Source organism: Phoxinus phoxinus, assembly GCF_949152265.1.
Source record: "Phoxinus phoxinus genome assembly, chromosome: 14".
NCBI lineage: Eukaryota > Metazoa > Chordata > Actinopteri > Cypriniformes > Leuciscidae > Phoxinus > Phoxinus phoxinus.
Window position 1 is genome coordinate 1,640,147 of NC_136889.1, and position 8,695 is coordinate 1,648,841.

Sequence of the window (8,695 nt, forward strand, 5' to 3'; positions counted from 1 at the left end):
CCTTCCTTCCTTCCATCCTTCCATCCATCCTTCCTTCCTTCCATCCTTCCTTCCTTCCTTCCTTCCTTCCATCCATCCTTCCTTCCTTCCATCCCTCCATCCATCCTTTCCTTCCTTCCTTCCATCCTTCCTTCTTCCTTCCATCCTTCCTTCCTTCCTTCCTTCCATCCTTCATCCTTCCATCCTTCCATCCATCCATCCATCCTTCCTACCTTCCTTCCTTCCTTCCTTCCTTCCATCCTTCCTTCCTTCCTTCCATCCTTCCTTCCATCCATCCTTCCTTCCTTCCATCCTTCCATCCATCCTTCCTTCCTTCCATCCTTCCTTCCTTCCTTCCTTCCTTCCATCCATCCTTCCTTCCTTCCATCCCACCATCCATCCTTCCTTCCTTCCTTCCATCCTCCTCCTTCCTTCCATCCTTCCTTCTTCCTTCCTCCATCCCTCCAACCATCCTTCCTTCCTTCCTTCCATCCATCCTTCCTTCCTTCCATCCTTCCATCCATCCTTCCTTCCTTCCTTCCATCCTTCCTTCCTTCCTTCCATCCTTCTTCCTTCCTTCCTTCCATCCTTCCATCCTTCCATCCTTCCATCCATACCATCCATCCTTCCTACCTTCCTTCCTTCCTTCCTTCCTTCCATCCTTCCTTCCTTCCTTCCATCCTTCTTCCATCCATCCTTCCTTCCTTCCATCCTTCCATCCATCCTTCCTTCCTTCCATCCTTCCTTCTTCCTTCCTTCCTTCCATCCATCCTTCCTTCCTTCCATCCCTCCATCCATCCTTCCTTCCTTCCTTCCATCCTTCCTTCCTTCCTTCCATCCTTCCTTCCTTCCTTCCTTCCATCCTTCCATCCTTCCATCCTTCCATCCATCCATCCATCCTTCCTACCTTCCTTCCTTCCTTCCTTCCTTCCATCCTTCCTTCCTTCCTTCCATCCTTCCTTCCATCCATCCTTCCTTCCTTCCATCCTTCCATCCATCCTTCCTTCCTTCCATCCTTCCTTCCTTCCTTCCTTCCTTCCATCCATCCTTCCTTCCTTCCATCCCTCCATCCATCCTTCCTTCCTTCCTTCCATCCTTCCTTCCTTCCTTCCATCCTTCCTTCCTTCCCTCCTTCCATCCATCCATCCTTCCTTCCTACCTTCCTTCCTTCCTTCCTTCCTTCCTTCCTTCCTTCCTTCCATCCATCCATCCATCCATCCTTCCTTCCTTCCTTCCTTCCTTCCTTCCTTCCTTCCTTCCTTCCTTCCTTCCTTCCTTCCTTCCTTCCTTCCTTCCTTCCTTCCTTCCTTCCTTCCTTCCTTCCTTCCTTCCTTCCTTCCGCTGTAGTTTTATTCAGGTATACAGTAAGACCATCTCACTGTAAATGCCCTCTGGAAGGATGGGAAAGATATTCTATGAGAATACGAATGCATGCATTTGAAGTGATCTTTTTTTTTTTTTTTTTTTTTTGGAAACCATGAATAAAGCTTTCAAATGGGGTCAAATGCACCCAGGAGTGATCTCATAAGATATTCAATCTTTCTTGTCCTGTAGCCCAAGTGTTTCCGCATCCTCAGCCCCGTTCCCAGTGTTAGCAGGAATATGTGTCACGAAACACGTCTGCGGTGATCGGGAGAGGAGAGGGCAAGTGGAGGCCACATTCATTTTTCAACACATCACCGCTGTCGTGAGCGAAGTAACATCACAAAGACTTTGAAAGCTTTAAACTGAACGCTGAGGATGGTCAGTGCGGACAGAATGCAATCAGAGAACATTTTAGCGGTTATAATTGCCAGACTGTCAAGTGGAGAGGAGAATACAAATGAAAAATATATTAGATGAATGATTTTTAAAGTCCACATGTAGTCACTAATTGTATCCCTTTAAAACTCATCTTTGATCACCAAAATGACATAATTAAATGTTTTTTACTTAAAATATCTTGAATGTAACTCGACACCCTTGCCTCATTTAGTATGTGGATTCTATGAATATGCAAATTAGCCCCGCCTCCACTCACTCACTCACTCAGAGATCCACTGGTTGACGATCACACGTTGATCTGATTGGTTACAAGGTAGTGTGTGACGTCAGAAACACCAGCGATTTCAAACCGTGTTTTTGAGACTGCAGTTTATTTATTTGTCATATAATGCATTTTAACTGTGATATGACATGAAAATGACTCATATTGTTGCTCTGAAACTAACCTCTTTCAGGGTCTCTATTATTAGTAGTAGTATTAGTAGTAGTATTAGTAGTAGTAATTGCGAGATATAAACACAAAATTGCGATAAAATAGTCACAATTGTGAGGAAAAAAGTCAGAATTGCGATAAAAAGTCAGAATTGCAATAAAAAGTCAGAATTACGATAAAAAGTCAGAATTGCGAGATATAAACACGAAATTGCGATAGGTCACAATTGAGATAAAAAAGTCTGAATTACTTCTGAAACCTCTTTCAGGGTCTCTAATATTATTATTATTAGTAGTAGATTTAACTACTTACAAAAATGAAGACATAAATGTATTATTACTGTTGTAAATTACAGTTGTACAGTAAAATAAACCATTTAGAAAATAACATTTTAGAGATTACATTAAATGCACTTTTTTTTATTAGATCACTTTACATTCACTTTTGATTTGTTTTACTTTTCTGATATTCGTATGAAGTTTGATTGACAGCTCCTGACGGTGACATACGGTTGCATGTAAAGGAGCAGCGTGAACATTCATCTAAACATCTCCTTTTGAGTCCCACAGAAGAAAGAAAGTCAAATGTTTTGATGTAAATTGCATTTTTGGATGAACTATCCCCTTATATTTCAGTATTCTGCGAATGATCAAGATGTAACTGTTATACTTCACTCGGATGAATACAAAAACTCTCTGAAGTGAAACACTGAAGGCTTCATAAAATACTCAATGCAGCAGCTGTATGCATGAAGAAAGCCCCAGATAACCGTAATAGCCTCACACATCAGACAGCAGCGCTCAGGGCTGATAACACGCTTCTCTCCATCCCGAGGCTGTTGTCAGAGATATCTCTGATGAAATGCACTGGCCGTACTGTGCCGTATGTGAGTGATTCGGATGGATTGGTGACCGTAATCTTGCGTGGCGCAGTGGTCTCGGCAGGGGATTCGCCCGGTCTTGAGCGATAGCCGCTCAAAACGCAAAGCTCTTCTCAATTTTTCATTGGAAACACAGGCAGGCAGAGTTTGGCAATACCTTTGGGAATGCATTTGCTCATACTAATGGCTGTTTCTTGGAAATACTGACGGAGAAACGTCAGGCAAAGTGAAAGAGAGTCTGACTATTTGTGTCCAGACAGAGCAACTCTGACTTCACAAGCAACGTTGTTGTTGTTGTTGTTGTTGTTGTTGTTTGACTCATGCCTCAAATGTTTCAGTCAGAAATGCACATTCTGTCCTCATTTACTCGAAATCTTGTCAATCCTGAATGACTTTTCTGTTTTCCATGGAACATAACGAAGACTTTGTGTAATGTAGGCCCGTGAAATTGCAATGAAAGCTTTTATTCATTAAAAAAAAGTGCAAAATGCTTGTTTCCGTCATTTTCTTGCCTTTCCATCAAAAGGCAATTTAAAATGTTCATCTCAAAATTCAAATTGGGAGAAAAAAAGTCTGACTTGCGAGAAAAAAAGAAAGAATTGCGACGAAAAAAAGAAAGAATTGCAATAAAAAAGTCTAAATTGCGAGATATAAACACAAAATTGCGATAAAATAGTCACAATTGCGAGAAAAAAGTCAGAATTGCGATAACAAAGTCAGAATTACAATAAAAAAGTCAGAATTACAATAAAATAGTCACAATTGTGAGAAAAAAGTCTGAATTGTGAGAAAAAGTCAGAATTGAAAAAATAAGTTAGAATTGCGATAAAAAAAGTCTGAATTGGGAGATATAAACATGAAATTGCGATAAAAGTCACAAATGAGAGAAGAAAGTCTGAATTACGATAAAAAAGTGATAATTGAGATAAAAAAGTCTGAATTACGAGAAAGTCTGTATTGTGAGAAAAAAGTCAGAATTGCAATAAAAAAGTCTGAATTGTGAGATACAAACACGAAATTGTGAAAAAAAGTCACAATTGTAAGAATTAAGTCACAATTGCAATAAAAAAGTCATAATTGTCATGAAAAAAGTAATTATTGCGTTAAAAAAGTCAGAATTGTGAGAAAAAAGTCAGAATTGCAATAGAAAAGTCACAATTGAGAATAAAAAAGTCAGAAAGGCAAGAAAAAAGTCAGAAAAGGCAAGCAAAAAGGAATAATTGTGAGAAAAAAAGTAATAATTGCGAAAGTCGCAATTATCTTTTAAATTGTTTTATTCCATGGTGGAAACAAGATCCCCAGGTTTGGAAAAATCTGCAATAATAACCGAATCTTCTGATTGAATATGGCTGCATGCCTGATATCTACACGCGCTGATGTCGATGTGATGAATGTTCAGACTCATGAGATCTCAAGGTCGTCGCTGAAGGGATGAAGGCTGGCCGTGATTCTGCGGCCTACAACTGAATATGATTTAATCAATGCATTTTACATCTAAATAAGTCATAAAAATAATGAATCTATAAATCATGCTTTGTTTAGTGTAATATTTCAGCCTCCGCCCTCTGTAAATAAACAGTTTGATCCTGCGTGTCCTGGAAATAAACAGATGTCAGCCGACGCGAGGCACAGCGACAGCAAAGAAATGAAAATCTGCTGACCAGAGAAGAAGAGGACGCAGAAGCAGTGTCGCGGCACAAGACATCCAACATATGTTATCAGAAAAGCGAGTTTATGAAACAAGTCATATTTACAGGAAGAGTTTAACCACTATACACTCTAAAATATTAAACATTTAGAGGAATATTAAGATTTAAGATGATTTGAATTGCAGACAGTATATTATGTAATTTCAAGAATATATGTGTGTGTATATATGTATCCGATTAATCGCATCCAAAATAAAAGTTTGTGTTTACATAATAAATGTGTGTGTACTGTGTATAATTATTTTATATATATATATATACACACACATGCTTATATATATTTGGGAAATATTTGCATGTATATACTGTATATATTTATATATCATTTATATTATATATAAATATAAATATTTTATATATAAATAACACCTTTTTCTTAAATATATACATGCAAGTGTGTGTATTTATATATACAAAATAATTATACACAACACACACACATTTATTATGTAAACACACACTTTTATTGTGGATGCCACAGCCCTAATATATATATATATATGTATTGTATATATACAGTATATGCAATTATATATGTTTTTACATTATAATATATATAATGTAAAAATATATAATTGCATATATATATACACACATATATAGTAAAACATATATATAATGCTATATATTTCTGTAATTTTAAGAATGTATATAGTAAATATATATATATAATATATATATATATATATATATATATATATATATATATATATATAAGGTAAAAATATATATAATTGCATATATTACTATATATATATTCTTGAAATTACAGAAATATATACTGTTATATAATCTTTTTGTATTTTTTTCTGTAATTTCAAGTTTAAAGTAAAAAAGTAGCATTTACAACAAAAATGTGAGTGGTCCAGATTAATTTACAGTCCGTTTGCTTCTACAACTCCAGGTAACCCATGCAGGTGTCCGGTGTAAAAGCAGCGGTGACGATCGCATCAACCGAGAGTTTGTCTTTATTCCCATAAAATGCGATTAGAGATCAGGATGAGCTCGTATTTCTGCAAACTTTCTATTCTTCTTTTGTTTTTCAGCAGTAAAGCGCCACTGAAATATGGCTCTAATTAAAAGCCAATTAAAAATGGATGGTGTTTGCAGAGTGAACTTTTATCTTTAAGCTCCTCTCAGATAATGCCTGACATTTAATGTTTATTTAATAGTTTATTTTGGGAATGAAATGACCTCAGAGAGTGTGGCGGTGTGTTTATGTGTCCCTCTTGTTCCAGAAGAAGCTTTCAGAGGCGATCATGTCTCTACCGAGAGTCTCTGGCAGAACTAAACTCTCACATAAACAGCAGAAGAAACACACATGATGTGAAGTGAAGATGGGATGTGTTGTGTTGAGTTTATGGTCAAAATAAGGAGTTTTTTTTATTTTGATATAAATTTTAGTTTTGTTTTTTTACATTGTTAAACTAAGAGAAAATGAGAAATGCTACTAGAAAAAAATTATATTTTATTTCAGTTAACCTTTATTTTAATTCAAGGAAAATAAAAAAAAATGTTTTTTTTTACATTGTTGAACTAAGTTAAAATGAGAAATGTTAAACAATAAAATAATTTTATGGTTTTAGATTTAAATTTGAGGGTTTTTTTACATTGTTAAACTAAGAGAAAATTGTACATATTACTAGAATTTTTTTTTTTACTATTTTATTTTAGTTAACCTTTATTTTAATTCAAGTAAGGAATTTTTTTTTATGGTTTTAGATTTCAATTTTTTTTTTTTTTTACATTGTTAAACTAAGAGAAAATGAGAAATGTTACTAGATTTTTTTTTACTATTTTTACTATTTTATTTCAGTTAACCTTTTTTTTTAATTCAAGTACGGAATTTTTTTATTTATGATTTAGGAAACTATAATAACCTGCTTGAAAGTAATATTTGATCTACATGAGCAGATTCACTTCTGCTTCAGATTTAAAGCACTGATCTTGGGGTCAGTTTATACACAGTCAACCCAGCTGGGTCACACGTATCATTTTTCATTTGAATCTTTAAGGCATTTTAATTCAGAAACTATGATGCACTTTTAAAAATAAAGTTTCCAAAAAGAGGTTTTCGCAGCAATGCATTAAAAAAATGCATCAGTTTGTAAAATAACTACTTTTTAATAACGTTTTCCTGAATGGAAAGATTGCATGGATGTTAAAGTTTCTTCATGGAAACCTCAAGAGGCTTAAAGGAATAATTGCATTATCCAAAAATGATAATTTTATGATCAAACCTCTATGTTTACAGAACCTCGAAGCTTGTTCTGCATCTAAAATGATTATTATTCACATAAAATGCCATATAAAGCTCTGCTCGCCGATATCCAGTGACCTCGAATGAAATTCACAAGAGTGTCTCAGGATTCCCAGATTTCACAGGAGACGCTTTGTGGCATGAAATCTGTCCTATAAAATCTTGATGGGATTTCTAGACCCATTTACACCTGCCAACAAGACACGAGCCATTTGCACCTGCGCAAGAGCCAACAATATGCACTCGCAAGTTGACATGCTGTGAAAACCTCAAATGCAGCGAGGACAGGGTTGGATGAAACTGTAGTGGCGTGCAGAGATATTGCAATGAAAACAGCTTTGGGTATGAACACTGGAGTCTAAGATAAACACAGAAGATAATGGATTGGTCTAGTTTCAGCAGAAGATGGAGAGGATGGAAATGCAAATGGAGCCGCAACACTGTGATCCGTGTTTGAAGTTTGTCTTAGTGCAGATCACACACAGAGATTTTCATTTGCAAGCCAAAAACTCTGTCGGATTTGATTAGAAAGCTATATTGAGTCTTGAATAGCTGTGGCTTAAGGCCATACAGACATTTAAAAGTGAGTGAGGGAATGCATGAACTGGTAAAACACATACCTTGAATGCGATAAAAGCATCAGACAAATGCTGTAAATGTTAAAATCCAGAGATTCAAAGAAACAAGGTTAGGCGTATTTTGACTCGGACCAGTAAAAAACCCGCCTAGCAACAACATAAAGCATCATAGAAACGCAGTGACGGTTAGGTTTAGGTGGGGTCAGAGGATTCATACGAATTGGGCAACTCGTAAAATATGTACGAATTGTCGTGAGATCGTGAGACACTTTTAGACAATAAATATTTTCAATGCTTTTTTTAAAAAAAATTAAAGGCGTGGTATAATGCACTTTTCACAAGATGTAAAATAAGTCTCTGATGTCCCCAGAGTGTGTGTGTGTGAAGTTTCAGCTCAAAATACTCCACAGATATTTTTATATAGCATGTTAAAATCGTCACTTTTTGAGGGTGAGGAAAAAAACACACAGTTTTTGTGTCTTTCCCTTTAAATGCAAATGAGCTGCTGCTCCTGGCACAGGGGGCGGAGCTTCAACAGCTTGTTCATTACCTCACACACACATGCACTGAAAATATCAAAAACTTTTAGCCTTTTATGTTCAAACCGAAGTCGGACATATGGTGCATTCAAGTCCTCCTGGGAAGACGTGTTTACGACGCTGGTGCGCTCAAGTCACTTTCGTCGTAGTAAGATGGCGGAGTACGTTCTCCTAATTAATTACACAAAAATACAGTGAGGTTATTAAACTCTAGTTATAGAAAATGAAGAACAAAGTTTGCGTAAGGTGTTTTTTTTATGTTTTTAGTTAATTATACCAGCCGTTTGTTGTAGTCCTTTTCTTTAAAAGCAAATATCTCCCTTTGCTTAAAACTTTGAGCGTTGTAACTTTGCAGATGTTGTTTATGATCAAACAGCAACATTACACACTAACTACAGTTAGAAAAGTGAAATCATAATCAACAAACCCTTTAAAGCACATTATGATCAACAAACTGTTATCAGCATGCTTGCTTTCTATAATTAAAATGTTTGATGTGTTTTCCTTTATTGGAAGTTGGGTCCAACTTTAGATTAGGGTCCAATTCTCACTA

At 36.0% G+C, this 8,695-nt stretch overlaps 1 protein-coding gene across 1 annotated transcript in view; it reads right to left on the minus strand.

The window, feature by feature from the left end:
* hs3st1l1 (heparan sulfate (glucosamine) 3-O-sulfotransferase 1-like1) overlaps positions 1 to 7,731 on the minus strand; it is a 65,489-nt gene extending 57,758 nt beyond the window's left edge. The window contains exon 1 of the mRNA XM_079635546.1: positions 7,646 to 7,731. The gene's annotated coding sequence lies outside the window, so the exon portion shown is untranslated. The remainder of the gene's footprint in view (positions 1 to 7,645) is intronic.
* Positions 7,732 to 8,695: the final 964 nt, after the last annotated feature.